This window comes from Taeniopygia guttata, chromosome 2 (genome assembly GCF_048771995.1).
Source record: "Taeniopygia guttata chromosome 2, bTaeGut7.mat, whole genome shotgun sequence".
NCBI classification, from domain to species: Eukaryota; Metazoa; Chordata; class Aves; order Passeriformes; family Estrildidae; genus Taeniopygia; species Taeniopygia guttata.
Window position 1 is genome coordinate 118,663,308 of NC_133026.1, and position 24,011 is coordinate 118,687,318.

The 24,011-nt window shown below is 37.5% G+C and overlaps 1 protein-coding gene across 15 annotated transcripts in view; it reads left to right on the forward strand.

Annotated features, from left to right (window-relative positions):
- Window positions 1-24,011, forward strand: part of SULF1 (sulfatase 1) — a 183,066-nt gene that overhangs the window by 68,745 nt on the left and 90,310 nt on the right. For 14 of the 15 annotated variants that reach the window (XM_072924739.1, XM_072924749.1, XM_072924751.1 and 11 more), the window contains one exon: window positions 16,031-16,128. The gene's annotated coding sequence lies outside the window, so the exon portion shown is untranslated. Of the gene's footprint in view, window positions 1-14,067; window positions 14,124-16,030; window positions 16,129-24,011 lie in introns of those variants that run through there. The other variant, XM_072924740.1, reaches the window with a different exon arrangement.

Genomic DNA, 24,011 nt, shown 5'->3' on the forward strand with positions numbered 1-24,011 from the left:
TCTGTAAACATCTCCTCTCCATAAATTTTGCACAGTTTTGCACATCATCTACTTGTGAAATGTTTGAGATACAACATAACCATGTCTCAAGAAATAGGTCTGTGTTGCAGCTATTTGTTTTGGTCTTGAGTACCACGGATATCTATAGCACAAAGATGACATCTATCAAATCCGTGAAACCTTTAGAGAGGATGATAGTTGCCAACATGCAAAGTGGTCTGCAAAATCCAGATAAAACAAGGACATGGCTAAGTATATCTGACATATGTGCTGTCTTGGACAAGTGACATTGTGAAACTGTATCTTGATATTGTGTGTTTTGATGACCCTGTCTATCCTGTATGTAAGGATGGAGAATTTACTGCTCTTTCTGGTAGCTGCAGAGCATTTGCAGTGTGAGAATATCATGTGTACTTTGTGTATTCCTCCTTTTATACGCTGTGTAAGAATCCTTAGTTGTTAAGAAATTCAGAGGGTTATTAGAGAGAATCACTTGCTGAGGAGTTTGAATCTGTGTTGAGGGAGTTCTGCAATGATATTCATATGCCTATCACACTGCTGTTGGGTGCTGGTTCAAGGCTGCTTTGAATAAAGCCGTTTCCTACATACTGTATACAGTTTAATGAAGTCATCAATATGGACATCAGCAGCTCAAGTTCAGATGGGTGATGCTGCTGCTGTGACCTGTCTGCTTCACTCCTCTGATGGAAATTACTCATGTACACACCTTGGAAACCCCAGAGCAACATACAGTGCAGAGCAAATTTTCATTTCCCACATGAATATTTGCCCTTCGGTCACAGACCATTCAGATAACAACAGTAATTCAACCATTCTGCATTTGCTGCAGTATCACGGCTCAGTACTGAAGCCCGAACTGTGACACTGGTGCTACCATGACAGTGGAAGAGGGACACAGACATGTGGAGTACCAGAGTGTTGAATCTGGTAGCTATTTGAACTATTCACTGGTTTGTTTTAGTCTCCAGCCACTAGTGACTGCCAGAGTTGTTATTTCCCTGCCTACAGTAGAAGAATATGCTGGCCTTTTCAGTTCAGAATTGATCTTAGTAATGCATGTATTTATGAGTCTGGGTTTTTGAAGTCATACCCAACTGTCAAACAATTCATCTCTAAAAAAAGTGTTGCAGTTATTTTGGATGAGAGCCTAACACAGGGAGGTAGAGCAGGTTCCCTAGAATGCCTCACCCGTCTCTTCCAGACACCTTGCTGAGTCACATCTGGCATGAAAAGAGGAGTCCACCTCTCAGTCCTTATCTTCAAATCTCTGTGTGTGCCACTCTCATTGTTTGAAGAAGCTTTTTGCCCCACTTCATGAGTTGCTAACATATACAGTTAATAGGAAAAATGATAGTGAACAATGAAGGATGAAAATTGAGGTGGGCAAGAAAGTGCCGTGCTGACACTATAGGGCAAGAGACATCACATATTAGACTGAGAGACTAGGAAACTTCTAAAATAGATGGAGTAGGAGTCTGAATCATGACTGATGGATATCCCAAAGGAAGGCAGACCAGATTTGGTCAGTGGAGAAAGGAACGAAAATATATTATTTTTCTCTCTCAGGAGCATTTCTGAGTGCTTGTTGCACATATCTCTTGATCCATTCACATATCATTCTGCTCAAAGTTATACTTATCTGTTCTTCCAGGAGAAATCCTGAGTGTGGCATTTACCATATATTATATTCTATTGCCCAGAAACCATAGTTGTGTTATTGACACGAGAAGGTGAGAGTGTCAAAGCAGAGCTATTTTGTTTTCTAAGCAGCTTGGAAATTGCATACCTATAGACATTAATTTTCATCTCTTTTGTAGTGCTTGAAAAAAATATTTTCTTCCTTAGAAGCTTCATATAAAAAAAATTTTCACTTTGGTAAAGCCACATATGCCTTGGTAACTGTTCAGCTTAGAGTACATGTACATGGAAGTACACAGGGTGGATGATTACCTTGCATACCACGGCTTAAACAATTTGCTAAGGCTAAAGGTATTCTTCTCTTTTCTCTTTCTTATGCATCCTTCATACTTTTCCCTGTTTTGTGTACAGTACACAAATTATTTTCTATTTACACTTTTATCTTTTGACAAAAGATGCTTTAGATCTTGTCTCCAATGCTGTCAGGAAACTGCTTTAAATGAAAGTGTGGAGTGATGTGGAATAGTTTTAATGAAGACCAAAAGAATGTGAATTTCATCTTTTTCATAGGAAGTTTTGTTCTCTTCAATCCTGTGCCCTGCTTACCCCTTTTTTGACCTTTTTCTTGATGAAGGTTAAGTGGGAAATATCTTGGCTGAAGCCTTTCCAGCTTAACCAGAAAGACTTTCCACAGTTCATGTTTACTTTCCCTGCTATGGTCATTCATCTTCTCTGAATGAAAATTGTTACCCTGTATTTTCAGAGGGAAATTAATAGCTTGTGACATTGACGATGAAGTGTCAAGCATTCTTCTTTCATGTCTCCAGCTCTATTTTGCTAGTGATGATTTTGTCAGTTCTCTTGCTAGAGATTACCAAATCTTGGAAAAAAATCTGTTTGGTTAATGGTTGTCTTCCAAGCATCTTCTTTATTGTCATTAAGAACAAATGAACAGAATTGCTGCATTTGCAATTTATTGAGTGTATTGCTTCTGCAAAAACCTAGAAATATGGCTATGTTTTCATTTCTGTCTGGGCATCATTTGTACTAGTGCCACACACAGAGTGAGACAGAATGCTTTTGGCTAGATAGGGGGTCTCAGTCCATGGTGTTCTCACTCCAAAAGTATTTTTCAGACATCTCGTAAAAAAGTTTCAGAGACAGCAGAAACCATGTCCTCAGAACATGCTGCTTTTAATGGAAAGGCAGTCATGTTATTCAGGTACCACACTCTTCAGAAGAGAAGAGCTTAGTCTGAAGCTCTCTTCTGCTCTCAGTCTCAGTAGTAACCATCGCTGAATTTTGAAGTTTGGGATGTTTCCATTTGTTATACCACATCAAATTGTGTTCCATGGGGCTTTGTTACAAGACACAGAATAATGTGCAGTGATAGTGGTAGGTCATGTGTAGTGCAGGGAAAGAACCAGCCAATCTTCACACTGAAATTTCATTTTGGTTTAGTTCTCAATGTAAGTTTTGCCCTCACAAAGCTCAATTGTATGAGTAGCACTGTGTTCATCCATAAGTATTCTGAATGGAGATGGTCAAGTCAATTCTTTATCCCTCTGTCAAGAATAAGGAACGTCAACCTTTCCTGTGAAGACACTCTCAACCAGGACCTTCACAAATATATCAAATATTTCATATACTCACACACTGGAAGATTCAGTCTGGAAAGGACTTGGGAGGTCTCAGGTGGTGCTAAAACTAGACTATGAGAATAGGTCCTGTTGTTCAGGGCTTTATCCAGGTGCATCTTGAAAATCCCCAGAAGATATTAAGTGCACAGTGTCTTGGGCAACTTGTTCTGCTATCTGACTTTGTTTCAGAGAAGAAGCTTGCTTTGATTTATATCCAGTCTGACTTTCTTTTGTTTCAGCTTATGCCCCTTATCTCTCGTATTCCTGCCATGCACTGCTGACTCCTGACAGAGCCTGACTCTCTCCCTTTATAACCTAACTACAGGCTCTGGGCAGCTGCTCTGAAGACCCTCACCATGTCCAGCTAATCTCCAGGAGGAACAACCCCAGGTTCTCATTGCAGGGCAAATGCTCCATCCCTAAAATATCTTGATAGACCTCCACTGGTCTTGCTGCAGTTCATCACAGTTGGTTTTGTACTGTACGTCCAAAAACTGAGCATACATGCCACTTAATGAGCTCCGAACAGAGGGACTTCATGTCTGTCCTTGCTGATTTCCATTAGGATCCTGATGGCCTATTGTTCCAGCCCACCTAGGTCCTTCTGTCAGTCCTGTCTTGAGGAGATCCATTGCTACCTCCAATTCAGTGTCATTCTGTAACTTAATAACTGTTACTTGCTTCAAACACCTGCCCTCAACTTGTTGCTTTCAATATCTTACTTTAAATTAAATTTTATACTCAATTTTCATCCTGACTTCTCAGTTCCTTTGAGTAAACTGGATATTTATAAAAAGCAGTCTACTAAAGCAATTAATTGGAGCTTATAGTTTGCCTATGATATGTGCAGTTGTTCTTAGCTCACATTTAAATAGATATTCCAGTCACAGTGAACTGCAGGAGAAATATTTCTCAAAATACATTCAAATGAGAAGACGCTCTTCCTGTTTTTGGCTAGGTCTGTCACATAAGGTCTTTTTCAAATAGTATCTCAAATTCAGTTATTTTCTGTGCAGTCCAACTAAACAGTGTTGAGGACTACTACTTAAAACATATAAACTAAAACTATGCAAGGTTTTTACTTTGAGTTTAGGTTTTATTTTCAGCATGGATTTTTATTGCCTTTAACAGAAGTTTAGGAAGACTTTGAATTAACTTTTTGAGTCCTAAAATAAATACATTTCAAACAACAGCATCCCACAGTCTGGAACCCTTATTAACATTGACATTAGTGGTATTATTTCCCCTGAATATCTTGCTGCTTCACAGCAATGCTGCATTTCCTCATCTTCATGGGAACTTCTTCCCATAATTTATTGTTGATTCTCCATAGTGATGCTTCTTATATGTCTCTATAACTTTAGAACTGACAATTATAACAATCTAATTTTAGTCCAATATTCATATGTCCTATTGATGCATGTATTGTCCTTATGAAGTTATTTTAAAATTCTGTTTGTAGCCAGATAAAGAATTAACCAATAGAATTGAAATTTATCAACTTAAAACATGCAAAGTCCAAAGCCACCCTAGTTTAGAGAATATTCTGTGTTACTTTTAGCCTGATTTCTACCTGAGTTTGCTCATACCTGCCACCTTCAAAAGCCTCCTGCTCTCTGAGCTTAGCTACTTTGTGAATAGCACTGAACATTCAATTCGTTCAATGCCAGGCATTTAATTAGGAACGCTACTAACCTCTGGTAGTATTCTAGGAAACACAATTTCAATTTCTCCTGTTACAGGTATAAGAAAAAATATCTAAACCACTTTTTATTAAGAATTTTGTTTGGCATGTAAGAGAAGATCAACTGTTGACTCATCCATTATGCAAGTGATGTGACCACCTGCACCTGTCATCCAATTCTTGAATATCTACACATGAATACAGGTTTTCTGAAGCTCAGTCCACACCTGAGCAATCTTTGTCAGAGTTTCCCAGTGTGAGGAAAGTGAAAGGAAATTCCATGGTTCTGTGTAGGGTTGTGGTAAGGGAGAATACTTATTTATGAGACTCATTTATAAAGTTTAGCATTAAAAAGACTCAAAATAACCTAAACTTGAGCAACACTTACATCTTAAAACCTGGCTACTGTCCTGCTCTTTTTGGCCTTTTTGTTGAATTGAGTTGCTAGCAAGTATGGTCTTATTCAGTTTTCCTCCATGCCTTTCCACAATCCATTCCTTTGTAATTGGTCATAGGTAACCATAATGTAATAGCAGTTATCACCACAAATCAGTAAATATCTCTGAAACTCACAGCTTGTCTAGAGTGGCATTTATTGACTTTTTGGAGCAGTGCAAACTCGCTTTTGATGTTTTGAAACTGGCTCAGCATTCCTCAAATGTGACAGTGGAGCCCCACAGGCGTGTGGTAAAGGTACTCCTGTAGAAAAGACATCTGTGACCACTCTCATCTGAAGGCTGGTTCTAATTTTTTTACCAGTATTCTTTGCACCACAAGATCTTGACCATACAAGGGTTGAGCTCCTCCTGTAAATTCCTGAAGAGAATAAGTTGTCTATTCCTGAGCAGGATAATTTAGACATACAAATTCTGACAAGGCAAAAGTGTCCTCCTTCTCACCAGCCTGTTAGGTCTACTCTTTGCTCAGCAAGATGATGGGTCTGAAATACTGTCTTAAGATTTCTCACTTGTAGCTTGGAGCCTCAACACAGATCTATATTCTGCACTGATCCTTGATCTCTGATGCCTCAGGGAGATTTTGGAATCTGTCCTCCTGGCTCTTGTTCCTGTAATCTCCTGGAAATTAGAAGTCCTGTTGCAAACAAAGATGAATGTCCTCCATGGAATCTCCTCAGCTACTCTGTATCTTGATGCACATTGAAGTATTTTTAAGTGGTAGTTTATATGCCAAGATATGAACAAGAAGCACTGGGGAGCTCTCCCATCAGGATAGACCTCCTATTCTGCTGATTTAGAGGGCTAGTAAATTTGTCCAAAGATAGGACTATAGAAAATGGAAGAATTGGAAGAACTAATTTATTCATTTAATAGCATATAAAATTGTACATCAGGGCCTTGAGTTTCACTGGTGAATTGATATTGTGTTATCCTGTATGCCATGATATTAAGGGGAGAAATGCTGATACCAATTTTCTGGCTGTAGACTTCAGGAAAAGATAACAATATACAATAGAAGAGCTGGATGAAAGAAAGTAGACATGAATTTTTAATATCTAAAATAGCTTTTATAACTAAGAGTTTTCACAGTCCTTTATATTGCTGGAGAAACTCAAAAGATACATAGATGCTAAAAAACCTACTCCTTGGAAGAGGAGACAATGTGGCTGAAGCTTGACTCTAATCAAATTTAGATTTTGTGAGTAGGATGTGGAAAAAATGGTCTTAGTAAGAACTAGTTCCACCATCATGTTTTAATAAGGAAAGTGAATTTTTTTTCTGTGGGCACGTGTGTGGGAGGCAAAACAACAGAAGTAAATCCCTGTATCTCTAGCATTAGAATACTTAATGTAGCTTTCACTGTTTTGGACATAATTTGCTTCAGGATTTTTCCATTTTTAAGTTCATATAAGGACATAAAAATAAACAAATTGCACAGACACAAGAGAGGCAGTGCAAGCTATACTTCCCAGCCAATCCATGAGTTTCTTGCCCTCATCTTTAATCCACCTTTGTTAATATAGCAACATAAGATTTCAACAGGGGTGGTTTGTTTTTTTTCCTGAAGAGCAAAATTTGCTATCACTCTTTATTATGTAATGTATTGAGAATGCAAAATACCTGGTTAAACTGATAAGTCACCTTTTTGACTTATAAAAATATATTCACACATTACTACAGCAGTGTTGCTTAAGGCTAATTGTATAATAGATACAAATTCATCCCATAATTCTTTTAATCTCATCAAATATATTGCAAATGTTTAGTGTCTATTGTGGCAACATAAAGCAAAAGTCATAATTGGCCTAAACAAAACAAATCAAAGGAGACAAAAACAAAACAAAGGAGAGTTTTCAAGTGTGTTTCCAGTTCCAGAAAAAAAAGAAAAAACCTCATAGATTTTTCTTTTTTTTCTTTTTTCACATCTTGAATCAGACATCACCAAATGTGTTTGTATGTGTGCATTTTCCCCAAATCACTTAGAAGAATGTCATGTGAGAATTATATTTTCCATTCACAGTCATGCTGCTATTTGGTCACATTTCAATCCACTGAAAGAAAAAAGAAGGTGGGGGGAATTGAAAGCCCAAAAGAACCGCTTAAATTATTTCAAACTTCAATGGTGCTGCAACCCTTAACAGAAGGCAGAGCTCAGTTGTGTCCATGGAACGGTTCCACATTTCTCAAAAAAAAAGCTAATAAAAATTTTAAAAAGCACAGACATTAACAAGCTAACACAAAAGATTTATTACACTTATTTTCTTTTCTATCTTTTTCTAGTAAACTTCTGCATTCTCCAAATAAGAGAGGCAAATTTCCAGCAAGTAAGCTTCTTTCTCTCCTTCCTCACCTTCATGTTTCACTTTCCTCAATTGCTCCTTAAATTTTTTAATTAAACTCATTTTGCTTTTTGATCAATGGATTGTAGCGACATTGTTCTTTATGTTCAGAAGGTGATAAGGAGTGGTCAAATTTCAAGTCACACTGACTTTGTTGTTATAAGTACTGAAATATAGGAAAATCTGTTTTATTATAAGACTCCTGAGATATTTTTCTGTCTGAAACAACCTTGTCAGTAGGTTGTGTTTCTTGCTAAACAAAAAGCTGTATTTTGTTGCTGAATAATCTGCCAGAACAGTAAGGCAGAGGAATATGTTCATATTTTATCAACCAAGAAAGTACACATATAATTGAGAGGTCATTAACCCTCAAGTCACATCTAAGAAATTCCTGTTTCACCTCCCCCTTCATGTATTTTGAGTATTAGTTAATATTTTAAGTCTATTTTGTGGCTGCCATGTCTTCCAAATACCAAACTAAGATGGACATCCCTTCAAATGCAAATTAATACTTTTCTCCCTTCACCATTCCATACTAGAAACATGGGAATGCTTTACATCCTGAAAAATTATAATGGTTGTATAGAAGTCTATGTCAAGGAGATTCTGTTGCCTTTCTGGTGTTTCTAAGATGGCACATATTTTTTGCCCCTTTCCTTAGTTATTGATGCTCTAGGAATGATGGTAACAGGAATATCCATCCCCAAAGTCTTTATTTATATTCGGTATTAGTACACTTGCCAAATAAAACCAATCATAGATGCATAGAATCATAGAATGGTTTGGGTTAGAAGGGACCTTATAGATTGTCTAGTTCCAAACTCTCTGCCACGTGCAGAGGCACCTTCCGCAAGACCAGGTTGCCCATGGCCCATCCAACCTGGCATTAAACACTTCCAGGGATGGGGCATCCACAGCTTCTCTGGCAGCCTCTTCCAGGGCTTCACCACCCTCACACTACAGAATTTCTTTCTAATATCTTATGTAAACCTACTCTCTTTCAATTTGAAGCCATTACTCCTTGTCCGGCCCCGACATGGCCTTGTAAAATGTTCCTTGCCAGCTTTTTGTAGGCACCTTTTTGGTACTGAACGGCTTCTCTAAGGTCCTCTTAGAACCTTCTCTCCTGCAGGCTGAACAACCCCAGCTCTTCTCCTCTGAAGCCTGTCTTCAGAGGAGAGGTGCTCCAGACCTCTAACCTTGGTGGCCCTTCCCTGGGTGTATTCCAACATTTCAACATCCTTCTTGTGTTGGGGGTCCAAGACTTGATGGAACACTCCTGGTGGGGTCTCATGAGAGAGTAGAGGGAAAGTAGAGGGGAAGAATCACTACCCCTGACCTGCTGGACACATTTCTTTTGATGCAGCCCAGGACACAGGCTTTCTGGGTTTCAGGCACACATTGCTGGATCATGTTGAGCTTCTTGTCAGCCGGCACCCCCAGTTCCTTCTACCCAGGGCTGCACTCAACTCATTCTCTGCCCAGCTTGTGCTTGTGCCCAGGACTAACTCAATGGACATGCAGCCCTCCGTACTTGGCCTCATTGAACTTCATGAGTTTTGCATGGACCCACATCTCAAGCCTGTCATGGTCCCACTGGGTGACATCCCCACTTCCAGGGTGTCAACTGCACCACACAGCTTGGTGTGTTAGGCAAACTGTACCAGTCTCAATAGAGAACCCTGAGCACTTTTCACTGCTCTTCTCTTGGACATTGAGCCACTGACCCCAAACTTTTGAGTGTGACCACCCAGCCAATTCTTTATCCAACAAGTTTTCAGTCTATCAAATCCACACATTTCCAGTTCATAGACAAGGAGACATTGTCAAATGTTTTACACAAATTCAGGTAGATAACATCGGTTGCTCTTCCAATGCCATAACCCCTCTGCTTATATCAAGGAAGAAAAATCACAAGTTCTATATAAAGTAATAAAGTTATATTGAACTTAGTATTTTTCTATTATTGTAGAGTGTTTACTATATTTATATTGCCTACTATGTTTGCTTTATTGTATTTTTACTTTAGTACTCTTAATGTTCAAACTTTTGGTTTTGCTTTCTACATTTATGTTATAAAGCTGAATTTTCCCCTTTGTTCTTTTGCAGTTAAGAATTGTGCCTAGTTTTGTCACCAGCTAGTTAGCAATACACTGGGAAGCAGACTTAAATCCTGTATCAGCATTTTTTCACAGTGTAGCAAAATAGATTCCTGCATCAGGCTACCATCTTTTTCAAACATTCAACTGCTACTGTAATTTTTAGTTGTATCCACTAAAATAATGAATAATTAAATTATTGAAGTCATTTGTTTTAGGAGAAAAAATATTTATGTAGCTTAATTTTATTGTAGCTAATTTGTATTAATTTTATGTAGCTAATTTGAGTGTGTTGCTCATGACTGCTAAAAGCAGTATTTACTCTTCAAAAAGGTGACAGCAAGTAGTTTTCTTCTGTATCTTCTTACCCAGAAATGGATGTCAGGGGTTGTTTAATAACTGATGCTGAATTGCTCCTTGTATATCCGGTATATTGGGAGCAAGTCATCTTCAGCTGCAAGTGATCAAAAATGCTTACAAATTAGTCTTAGATAAACCTACTGAGTTATGAATATCTAAAAGCATATGAGATCAGTTATAACTGTGCTGTTCTGAATACAAAAATAGATGTATTGACCTTTGTAGGCTGATCCTTTTTTTTTTAAATAGATGTTTCCATTGTGATGGCAATACTGCTGAATGAGTGCTGAAGTCACTAAGGTTCATAAGTTGCTGACATTTGGTGCCTTTTAACTACTCTATCTTCTCAATCTATTATGAGCAATGCTAGATGGCCAAATAACAGTGCCAGGCAGTGTGAGAATTCTGTGTACACTGAAGATCCCTTATATGTCAATAATGGAGTGCAGTTCTGAGAAATACTAAATTATATCCTTATCCAGAAATACCTCCTACTGCCTACTGAAGTCAATGAGAAAGACAAAGCCAGAAGAAAATTCAATGCTTGCATAAATTGTGGTTCCTCAGGCTGTTTTGCAATCATTCTTGTTGGTAGTCCATCAAAAAATAATATTGGGTACCTGGATTTGGGTTCTGCTGTCCATTTATTGGCAATTGTGAAGTCCGCCATCAAAATATTTTCCAGGGCATTCTGTTTTCAGTGATTTACGTCTGCAATCGTGTTGCTCTTCTAACTTATATATAGAATATTTATACATATGGTAATGCACACAGAAATCACCAAGTTGTCCACTGAAATAAAGTTGTTTCTGAGTGAAATGGGAAACCAATGCATGAGGTCACTGTACATCATAGGTCTAAGGAAGAAAGGAACATGTCTTGGGCTGAGTCTGTAGGAAGAGGTAGGTCTGGTATTTTCCTGTTTTCTGAAAGACCCCCCTCCTGGCATGAAACATGAGTGTGTAAATTTAGGTCTGTCTGAGATGAAATGAATCACACACAACACTCCCAGCAGTCCCTCAGGTCTTCCTTGGTGGCTTTGTGACAGTGTTTCTCTTGTCAAATTAAATAAGATGAATGCAGCCCCAGGAGATGGTTACCACCATGTATTATCACTTCTGGAATGATTTGGAAAACTTTTGATCACCAATATGTCCCAGGTATGGGAAAAGTCCTGCACACAATAAACTCTTCTATGCTTTATTGGTTATCTGTGTTATACAGGGAGGATTTCTTTCAGTGTCACATATGCATTTACATTCCCCCAAATTCCCAAACAATATGCCATCTGGCAGTATCTAAACTCCCGCTGCGCAAAAGCAGAAGCAATAAATAATGATTTTATGTATTACAGTGTGCTGTAAGCCTTTCTCATCATGGGATGCTGTTAAGTTTCCATCTGTACTGCAGTTTGGAAATGCGTTGTGACAAAGTTCCTGCCTGTATTAAGAATTTATACTAAGAATTTTGGTAGTAAATAAGTAAAGAAAAATAAAAATTCTAATGCAATTTCTTTAAACACAAGAGTATTTAAAGCAAAAAATTAATCCTTTTTCCATAGAATCAAATTATGATATAACCCCCTCTCAAAAGTTAAGTCATAACGAACTCTTTTGTACACCTACAGGAAAACATTGTAATTTAATATGCTCATGAATGTGGAAAACAAGGATCTGGAAACTTTGACAATGGTAGTTGCCATCTCTATATGTACTTTTCTGCTCTGTATGGACTTGATCACGCCTCCTTAGGTAAATGGAAGGATTCTTGTTGATTCCAGTGTTGTTTGACTTTTCTTCTGTATGTCATTCAAGGGCTTATTTCATCATTACTCTGTTTCATCATCTGATATTACTCTTTTGTATGTATCAATAAAGAGATTCCTAAAGTCAGTGTTTCACCCCAGATGGTGCAATTAGGTGATTCTTGATTTTGTCTTATCATGTCCTTGAAATTAACATCTTCTGTGTGTAGTGAGCAAAAAAATATGTATATTTAGAAAATCATCTATCTCTCTCAGTGATAGAGGAAGATCTTTTTACAAATGAAAAAAAAGAGATTTTCTTGTCCACATGCAGTCAGCTTACTGACTGTGAACATGAATGATGTAAAAGATGGTTTTTTAAACATCTTCTTTCTGTTTAACTTGGTGTTCTAACCATTGTTTTCTTCATTAGTTTAGTAATCTTAATAATTTGTTTTATTTTCTTTGCTATTACATTCTTGGCCATTAGAAAGCCCTTTCCTTCCAAAAAATTCTTTGCCCAATTTGTTTCCCATAACAACAACAATAATAGGGAAAAATACTCATTTTAATAGCAATTTAAGGGCCAAAATTCATCCTTTGGTATTTCAACGCAGTCATCCTTTCTGTGGGATTTGCACTCAGATTACTAAAGCTAAACATCTGGCTTTATGCATCACAGCCCACCTCTCCCATGTAGCTACAACAAGCAGCAGTTACAAAACAGAGTAAGACATCATTAATGTTTTAAAACTGAAGGAATAATATGCTTAATCATATTGAAGTATTTGCGTGTCTATCCTTCCTTCACATTCCCTTGTACTTTAGCCGATGGCTGATATTTCCTCACACCGTGAGGCTTGGTCTAGCTAACACAGAAAGTGGAAAAAACATGTCTTTTTTGACTTCTTGGCCTTTCATTATATTACAGATTTTGCTGTGGGAAAAAAGAAGTTGTTCATTCTGGTTGAACTCCTGTTCATTCAACCAGCTCCTGTGGGAAGGGCCCTGATGCACTCACCCATCCCTAGTGCTGGTCACCAAAGAGTTATGGCACTCAGAAGGTTGGCAGAGCATTGCTGGCTCCTCTGATGTGGTCAAAGGAGAGCTTGTGGGGCCATTGGGACAGACAAGTTGTGTTGAGGGTCATTGACTGTGAGAGCGCCTTTTTTTATTCCTAACCTCTTGGCCCAAGCAATATACATGCCCAAGGGTGCTGAGGGTATCTGGAGAGAAAGACAAGTCTTCATTAGTTGCCCTTAACTTTATATGACATCAACGGTGAGCAAAAAGGTTCAATAGTAGCTAGTGATAATATCAAAGAAACCCTTCAGTCTGATTATCCTAGCAATTACTACCCTGCTAAAAAGTTGAAACCTAAACAACAAAAATAATGCATTATTAAAAGCTGGACAAACTAATCTTTCAAATAAAGAGATACAAAGCCACATATTATGTAAAACAATAATAATATTAATTTTCACTTCTGTAGTTCTTTCATACCTGTGTATATTTTAAACACTAAGAGTGTTCAGCACAGATTATGAGCTTAAATTTTCAAGGTGAAATTGCAGAATACCTACTGGTTTTCAAAGCCACTACCAAACTGAAAATCTAACAGCACATTTGTTTGTATTTTGATTTATTAGGAAGCAGGCTTAACTGAACTTACTGGCTGGAATCTAAATAAGTCTTGCTGGATTTCTGCTTTGCACCTGCAGAAGCAGCTTCAGAGAGCTGTTGCCTTCTGTAGGTACTGTATGCTGCCTGCATAATCTTCTCAAGAAAATAATTAAATAAGAAAAATAATTGTTTATAAATGCAGAAAATTGCAGTACCAATGTATTTTGCTGTAACTGCTCCTTGCTGAAATTTGAGACCATGGTCCCAGTGAAGTTTATGGGACAGCTCAAAAAACATTCATGTATGCAATGTTTTTCTTACTGTGCTGGGATTTACTCCTAGAAGTAAAGTGATAGGTATAGTGATTTGTTTGGGGTTTTTTTTTCCTTCCAAAATATTATTAAGTTTATGGCTTAGAAATTGCTATAATTTCTATTGGTTTATTTATTACAGAAAAAAAATACTGAAGTGGGAGTGGAAAAATAATGACAATATTTCTTTCTTGCATAAGAAAAAGGTAAGATTTAGAGGACCATAATACTGCAGGTACTTATTTATGGCATACTAATAACTATGAGGTAATTTGTTACGTTCCCAAATACTGGCAGCTTTGATTTAAACTTATTCAGACTTTCACAATCCTGGCTGCCTAAAAACTGATGATTTAAAATTCACAATCCTTTCCAATTAACTGAGACAATGAGTCTACTGTTTATGCCACTGTATTAACGTGTTCTGCATTAGAAAAGAAAAGGTTACATTTCATTTTGTAGCAGCATATTAGCCTTGTATGTATTTCAGGTTCCTCAGTTTTGATTTATACTATCTCCAGTTTGGGTTTATTGAAGGGAGAGGTCATTCTTTCATTCTTTCTTTTTTTCCTCCCACTCCATTCCCTGGGAGCTATAAATGCCCCAGTTATCCTGGGATTTTTTTTTTTTTGGTCCCAGGTACCCAGCTGTGACTGAAATAATGCTCCCCATCTGTGTTCATTGTTTGCATTGATGGTGTCTGTGCAAGTCACCAGAGCTTTCCTAATAAGGTTCAGTTTGACCTTTCAGAAGTTCTCAAATGAAGAATCTAACTGCACTCACCAGCCTCAAAAGATATAGACTTCTCTGCCACTGCCCTTACAAACAGCTGTAAGAAACAGTAAAGAATGACTGTTCCAAAACCAAAGTCAGCCCTCTGGGCTGTTCAAGAGTGCTCAAGCACTGGGCAGCCAGGGGCTGGCTGCTCTTCCCAGAATGGTGGTGCACCAGATGGAGAGAGATCCTGGAGAAGGGGAGCAGATACAAACTGACAAAGAGACTTCACAACAGAGGATGAGAAAGTCTACAGAGGTGCCCTTTTAACTGACAGGCTGATTTTTAGGCAGGAAAGACTGTCTGGTGGCTTCAGTGCCCATGTGTTCAAGGCAAGGGCTTCAAGCTGCACATGCTGATTTCTGGTGTGGTGACCCCTGGTTCTCCTCCTTTTTCGTGAGAGTACTGGAACTGGTGCGACAACACAGGGAGCCAAGTGAAAGGGCTGAACCATCTGAAAAATAATCTTGTTTGCTAGTTTGCTCTAATGACTTTGGCAGGTTATGGTTAGTATTTGGACAGATTAATTCTCTCACCTGGCTCCCCTCAGCCCAGAAGCATTTGTGCTGACCCATGCAGGGGAGACTTGCTGCCAGGATGGTGGGGGAAGGTGGTGTCTCTTCTGTCAGAAGCTTGTGCTGAGTTGAGGCTGAAACTATGGCTCACATCAACAAAATATTTCCTGTGTTCATGAAAACAAATGAAGCAAAGCTCTTTTTTTCTGTCAGGGAAACCTTCTGACTGAATTTGCCTTTGATATCTGTAGTCTTAATAGTACCTTGGTTCATAAGCAAGAAAGTTGATATTTACCAGTAGGTTTTTATCAAAGGAAGAAGAAGAGCAAGGAATTCAGATTAATAAAGCAGATACTGGTAGCTACCTCTCAATGCCTAAAGACAAAATGGAATAGTTTGTGCTAATTTATATATGATTTCAGTATTATCTCATTTTAGTAAAGGACAGACAAAAAATATTGAAAGCTTAGACAAGTATCTCCAAAACAGAAGTTTCAATTAAAATATTACAAATATTCTCAGAAAATATCCTGTCAAGTTATAGAACTGAGTGCTGGACATCTAGATATTTGAACTGTTCATTAGAATCTGGGTGTATTAAGGCTCTAAGTTTCAATTACTTTAACTATAGCAACATGCTAACTTGCAAGCAAGGTAATTATATGTGGATAAACTTGATTCTACAGAGTGATCCAGCTAAGTAAATAGGAATTCATAAGTTAAATTTTACAAACAAATTCTAAACCCAGTATGAACAGAGCTTGTGTTACAACTGTGTGGTTCCTAGTAGTTATAAGTATTAATGTGTTCTCCCCTTTTTGCAGGTTTTGCCCATAATAAATTCACTGAGCAAGACATACGGACTTCTATCCAATGCTATGAAAATTAACCAAGGCACATTAACTTCAGGAAATTTTCAAAGGTAAAAAATATGTGTATTCAGTAATTAATTAAACCAAATAAGCCATCAGCTTGTGCTACATAGTTTAAGTATTATGTCAGGTCAATAATTAAGCTGTAGTAAATCTGGAGGTTCTATTCTGCCAAACTTTAAAGGCTCAAGACTAACCCAAGGACCCTTCACATTTTAGTAACCCAGTGAATGATTACACAGATAGCTTTTCAATCCGACATTTGCTACTATTAACTTTATTTTTTAAGACATCCAGGAATTCTATGTTCTGTGGTTATTGAATAATATCCTGTGAAAAACTGTATGCCTGTCTTGCATTTATGAAAAGGAATATTTAATAGGCTTCAGTTATGTCAAGATAAAAGTGCAGTTTTCCTGTAGGAAAAGATACACATTAAGCAAAAATAATGGTTTGGAATTTTCCCTTGTTTATGCGAACATGACAATTATGAAAACTTGAACCTAATATCACTGTATGCAGCTGGTCATGGTAAAGAAAAAGCATTTTGCAAGCTGTCTTATGCAACTCTGCCAAAGCAATTCCAAAATATCTGTGGTAGTACTCTGCTTTCAAGGTCTGGCTGACTTTTAGGTGGAACTCTTAACAAGTTGTGTGGCGACCTCGTGATGTGGGAATTATGGCAATAGACTCAGTATCAAATCATACATCTCAGCATAGCAAATAAAAATATAAAGCCACATGATGGAACACAGAGCAGGAAGTTTGAAATGCTCTGAGATTCATTTTTTCCCCTCAGCTATATTATTTTCTGTCACCTCATTTACATAAAATATTTCTGGTTAAACAATTTACAAATGCATGTGATTTAATAGCAGGTATATGTGTGGCAGAGGTAAATTTGGACTTAAAATTAAGACGTTGCTAGCAGTGAAAGACAGCTGGTATACATCAAGTTTATTTCACATGCAAGTCTTTGTATGGAATTTTCTTGGAACCAGTAACTTTCTGACATGTTAGCTCATAGTTTATTTTAATTACAAAATATCTAAATTTCCAGATCTTCATATAATGTTTCATAATTACTAGAATTAACATAAGATTATTCAATCTGCTTTATTGTCCCTCCAGATGCGTGGCTGCATAATGGTCCCATATAAAGCAGATATTATTTTCTTGCATGCAGCATATCAGAATATCCAGGCTTTCCTATACCAGTGATCTAGTAATTAACTTACTTTCCAACTTAATTTTCTCTCCCAGCTTTATCTAAATTTTACTATGTTTATATATAGGTTTATCTATAATTTTCCTATGTTGCTCTGAAAGAGGTTAACCAGACTAAGGCCAAGAAAATACCACAGATTTCCACAGAAGTTGAAGTTATGAATAATATGATATAGATGAGTGCTCTTGATTTTGATGGAGAGAATGGATCGGATTATTATTTTCCATACCTTTCAGTCCTACTCAATGAAATGACAAGTGATCATTTTGGTCATGTTCCCAGTCTACCAAAGGCAGGAAGCCCAAATAATCTTAAGAAGGATGTTATATTGGAAGAATTCCAAGCCATTTTTGCTGATCCAAAGGTTAATTTTTATTTTTTTTTTGAAACTTGAACATGTTTTTATCTAATATGAAACTTCAGTGGTTCACTCTTCATTGACTACATTATCTGCTGTTCTAGAGAAATTCTACAAGTTTATAAGCATACCTTTTCTCTACAGATTTAGGGTCATAGTGTCTTATACTATGCACCTATAACTGTGAATGTACATAAATATAATACATATATGTCAGTATTAGGAATGCCTTTAGAATATTTATTATTAAATAAAGTGTTATCACTTGCGCCCTGGATAAAATAGTTGGAAAGTTCCAAGAAAAATGTAAAGTCAACTTTTTGACCTGAAGCTTAAAAATCATGTCTCTTATGTAAATAACCTATTAATGACACACTCAGTGCAAAGAATTTTCTGGCACATTATCCACTGATATTATTATCCAGGATCCAACTTCAGTTAAATTGAATTCTACTGAACCCTGGGGGTCAGATTCTTTAGAAATGTATTTTCATTACTACCCACACATGTCTCCCAGTTCCAGCTCCAAATGTATACATAGGAGTCCCAGTTTATTTTTGGGAAGTGAAAGAGTTTGAAATACCCATTTCAGTCCATCTGAAATGAGCATGATCCTGAAATGAGAGCTGGAGAAGCTTGCATGTTACAGGACTTAAGAAAGTGAGTATGTATGAGGTCAAGAGTACAGGGCTGACCAGCAGTGTCTCCAAGAGAAACCTGGGTAGATAGTCAGATGGGTCTGACAGAATAATTCAGAAAAATCTCAACAGTCAGCAGTTTGCTAGGAGAGGTTAGGAAGCTGAGGAACAGACACATAGAGCATTAGAGCATGTAACATTTTCTTGCAGTTCAGTGCATCACCCTCCATTTTACTGTGTGCACAGTGAGGGCCCATCAACAAGGTATTGCTGAGAGTGCTGTTTGCAGATGTACAGCAGAGCTACTGCCTTTTTGTAGAGTTCCTTTTTCTGTGCTGTGATACTTCATTGTTATTATTTGTCTACACAGGATGCAGCCAAGTTGGGCTGAATCTGTAATAAGCTTTTCTCTAGCTAGAATCTTGTCAATTGTCCTCCTTGTTTAGAGGCTTTTTCTTTCTCTCCTGCTAAAAGGTCACAAGGAAATACCCACCAAAAATAGGGAGATTCTTTAGGAAACGTCCTCTAACCCATACAGAGAAGTGCATCTCTGTATTGCGTGCCTATACAAGTTCAGACATGCTCCCACAGAAAGATTATCTGCCGACAAGCCTGACAAGGAGCTAAGCACTTCTGCATACCCCCTGCGTGATCTCTACCATCAGTGACTGCAGTTCTCTGAGTAGCATAGTCCACTTTTGCCAACCAAACTGACTCTTTTTCCTCTCATATTGCCAAGTTTCTCAGTTAGGAAAAGTGTATTATGTAGAAGGGGATTATTAGCTGAAAGATAAGGTGGGGTGGGGGTATAAATGATTTCTAACTACAATAGTTATAGCTGAAAAAATGAGATATTAGAAAAATACACAAATTTCCCCCTTCTTTTCCTCTCCATTTTGTGACTTTCTTGCCTACATCATATTTCTGATCTGACCTGGTAAACAAGACCCTTTTCCATTTCCATTCTTTCCCATCACACTCTCACACATAAGCCTTTCCCATGTTTCTCTATATACACTGTTGATTAAGATCTAGAGGGAGTTTTTTTACATACTGTCAATACAGTAGAAAGTCTGTGATCTCAGAGTTTTCCCTTTAGAAGCTGTGAAAATGAAGATTCTTGGCTTCGTTTTTAGTATATCTGTAACCTACCACATGTCACTTAACTTGTTTGCCTTTGTGGCTGCTCATCCCTATTAAATTAGTTCACACCAGTAGAGCTGCAAAGAGAAAGGATGAGGTTTTTCTCCTTCGTTTCCTCCTACTACTTAGTGGGAAGGGGTTCTCAGCTGCTGATTATGTTGCTTCACTGGTTTTCTTACTGGCGTGTTTCTCTGCACCGCATGCCTTAATGAGGAACAGGCGGTCAGCAGTTTGGTGGGCAGTGTGCTCAGAATGTGCTTGGGAAAAGAGACAAGGGCAAGAGTAAAAGAGATCCAAATAGCTTCCTTTCCAACCTGCACCAAAATGAAGACAGGAACTTTTTTTCGAAGTTTACTCTTAGGATTTCAAGTTCAGCTGTCAAATTGCTAGTCTCTGGAAGTATTTATGAGCCTTTTCCTACATTTAGGTGGCAGGGGTTTTTTTTCTGTAAGAGCCAAGTCACTTCCTTCCTGTCCAGTATCAGTCATTACTTACTTTACTTACTGAAGAAATATAACCATGCAAGGACACGAAAATAAAACATGCATAGTCCGATAAAATACTTCCAGTATTTCATGTAAGAAATGTTTTTAAGGTGGATTTTGTAGAAGAATTGTATGTGTCATTATTTCCCCTACCTCCTCCCAAATATTTCCCATCAAATGAACATTTAAGAATTGTGATTTTTTTTTCAGCCATACACTTCTACTGCCAGTAATTTGATCCAAAATTATCTCAACATTTTTCTTGCAAAAATGCAAAGTTGCCCTATAAAATAATTCGGGTTTTAATTATTATAGAATAATAGTCATAGAATGATTTGTGTTGGAAGACACCTTAAAGATCCTCATAGAGAAGAATTTCTTCCTCATATCTAACCTAAATTGATCCTTTTGTCTTTTAAAGCCATTCCCCCTTGTCCTCTCCCTACATAGCCTTGTAAAATGTCCCCCTCCAGCTCTTCAGTACTAAAAGGCCCTAAGGCCTCTCTGGAGCATTTTCTTCTCCAGGTTGAAGAATCCCAACTGTTTTAGCCCGTCTTCAGAGGAGAGGTGCTCCAGCCTTCTCATCATCTTAATGGCTCTCCTGTGGATGTGCTTCAACAGTTCCATGTCCTTATTGTGTTGAAAACCCCAAGAGCTGGATGCAGCACTCCAGGTGGGGTCTCACAAGACTGGAGTAGAGGGGTGAAATCACTTCCCTTGACATGCTGGCCACTCTCTTTTTGATGTAGCCCAGGGCACAGTTGGCTTTCTGGGATGAAATGGGTTATGCTGAACTTGTCAACCAATACACCAAGTCTTTACCTCACAGCTGCTCTCAGTCCTTTCTCTGCCCAGTCCATGCTTGTGCTTGATCCACATGCAGGACCTTGCACTTGGCCTTGTTGATCTTTATGAGGTGCACGTGGGAACAAGATCACAGATATAGTCTGGGAAAGGAAGAAAAGAATACTAGAAAGGAAACTCTTTTGTGACTTTACATATTAAGACAAAAATTACAAAAGAAAACTGTTAAAGCAAAACCATGCAAACAGGCAGAACTGCCTAATGTCACATAAGTGGTGAGATAAAGTAATAATAAAACTGTAAATGCTTTTTGAGTGAGGTATATGGGTATATGGGTAACATTTTTTCACAGAGGACTTTTTTGGACATCCAGAAAAAAAACTATGTATCTGCAACTGCTTAAATCTACTTGCAGTGAGAAAAGTATTTGGACATGTGTTTATATATGTGCTATTGACATAGCAATGAAGCAGCTTACTGACTCAGGGCCAAGAAACACTAATGGTAAAACTTTCCAGCATTTGTAGTTGCCTTGCTGTTTTACATAAGACATCATTACTTATTGTTGCCTCAATTTGTAATAATTTTCCCTATTGCCTCCTTACTTCTGGGGAAGAATTGAACCATGTTTCACACTTTATTCCTCATGTGGAAGAAAAATTCATGGGTTTCCAGCCAGTTTTGTGGTTCCTAATATATAGGAGTGTGTACAGAGGAGAGAGGTGTATGTACGAGACTCTCTATGAAAAATATCATCCCCTTCTCAGCTTCTTTGGTGCTACATTGCAGTGAGAAAACTGGTGTTCTAGTTAGTTGGATAAGCTAGTATTTAGAGTAATCTAGTCCCACCTTCTTGCTCTGGGCAAGACTTCCTGTGTGACAGTGCTACAGCCAATGCCACAGGGAAAACATTGCTTCACCACCTCACAGGACAGATACATTCAAGATTGCGAAGTGCTTGGGTAATGTAGTGGGATGCTCATAAATGCCACAGAGAAATCCCAGTCTTCATGGCTCGACAGCTACGTATGACACAGGGAGAATATTTATCTCCAGGAAACGATCCTGGAAGCTGCGAGTCACAACAATTCCCACTGAAGGCATTCTCAGAACCCTCAGTGATCAGAGATTCTATGGCATTTTGAAATCCTGTGAGATGTGAGTTAAGATGACTAAGGCAATAAAATATAAACACTGATTAACAAAGCAGGTCTTTATATCCATTAAATTTATATTTATAAATAGCCAAAGACATGACTGAGTGACAATGTTCAACCATGCGACAAACTGAAAGCAAATAAAGATATGATGACACAGTAATTGTAACTGAAATGAAAACATTCTTTACCAGCATTTTTAGATTCTTATACACACATTAACTTTTTCTTTTACGTAGCAGGCCTTCCCCACTTCATAGTTTAAATGGTACCAGATTAAACCATCATGTACACTGTGTGTTCCTGAATATTTAAAACTCCGCATAACTATTGAAATAATCCAGAATGTCATAAGACAACAAAAGAAAACAGTTTTTCTGTGAAAACTTAAACTTTGAATTTCATTTGTGATTTAGATAAATTCATAACTATCCCCACGGCCATGATGCCATGGAAGGGGTGAAATGTGCTTGCACAGTCTAATGCTAAAGTTACACTTAAAATTCCAGAAGAATTATGTTCTCTCATGTTCAGAACATAGTGGATGTATTTTATGCCTCAAAGGACTCATCGGGATCATGATGAATTTTTAACCATATAAAAGAAGATATGCATTTTAAGAATATTTTGGGGTGGAAGTGGTGATTTTTATTTTTCCTTCTATCTTTTTCTAACTGCTGTTGTATCAACTTCAGAATGCATTATCTGATTCTCAGAAGCGTGGCAATTTTCTGCTGAGTCTGTTGAGAAAAGTCTCTGTTGAAACTTTTCTTCCAATCTGAATATTGTATCTCACACACAAATAGGCTGGGATTAAAATAAAGAGAGGTTAAGGTGAAGCATAATGCTGAAATATGGGATTAACAAAGATCTAACTATTAACTCAAAAGCTATTAACTAGAATAGACAAAACAGCAATACTTATAGGTGGAGAAACTGTGGTAAGAGAGAGCTGAGTGGATCTGTCTCATTCCAGGAATATATGAATGGTAGAACAGCTCTACTCTTCTACTGACTTCTAAAAAATTTGTGTGATATTCATTAATATGCAACTCTGTCATACGACCAGTATCATAAAAGTTCCACGTCTTCCGTCGTTCATGGTGGTTACAGTGATCCTTGTTAAAGCTATCAGCTTCTGCAAGCAAGTTTACAAACATAACTTCTACCTTAGAAATCACTATTACTAAAGGTAGATGGGCTACATTAGATACATTTCTGAAGAAAAAGTTTTCTGCCTCCAAATTTTAGATGTCCTATATAGACTTATTTATTAGACTATCACCATTATAACTGCTAAATGAGACATCTATCTTTGGAAGACTTCTGGTTCTGCTCTTGCATTAGTCCTATATTTGTTATTCACCAAGTAAACATTGCTGAATAAGAAAGCATCACTTTTTAAGTTGAATTTTCAATGTAGGATAATACTAAATGTGCATTTTGATCTGTATACTGAATAGCAGCAAAGTAGTTTTACAGATCCATTTTAAAATGCAAACGTGAAATTTCTGTCTAAAAACTGCATAAGAGAGTTTTAGCTCTGAAGTTTCACTCTCTGGTTTTTCTTGGTTGGTTGGTTGGCTGTTTTTTTTTCTTTTTGTAGACAGGTCCTTTCTGTAAGTATAAATAAAGTAAAACATTTTCATGTTGCACTGTTACTTCACTATATGAAGAAAACAAGAAATCATTTCACCCTTCATTGAAATGCAGCCATTTCAATGATGTGTAATTTTATGGATGCTAGCAAACTAAACAAGGGATTAATGTATACAAACTAAACAAGGGACTAAAGTAGAATAATGTATGCTGTTAAAACTGCAGAGAAAACTAAAAAAACTGTTTCGATAAAGGGAGATGTTTGATCTGCTTCAAGCTATAAAAGAAAATTTGTGATTCTCCTAAGTCCACAAGCCCTAGATTAATGTTAGTGTCAAACTGACTCTGTGTTAAGCTCATTTGATGTACCTCTGGGCTATAAGATGTTACTTTGCCAGCAGCAAAGGTCACATGTTTTTAGGTACTGACAGTGCAAGTAACGACAAGTTTCTGTGTTTGAGTGGATCAGGGTCTTTTTAGCTTTCATTCAATGAATTTGGCAAAGTGTAGCCTCTGCCCAA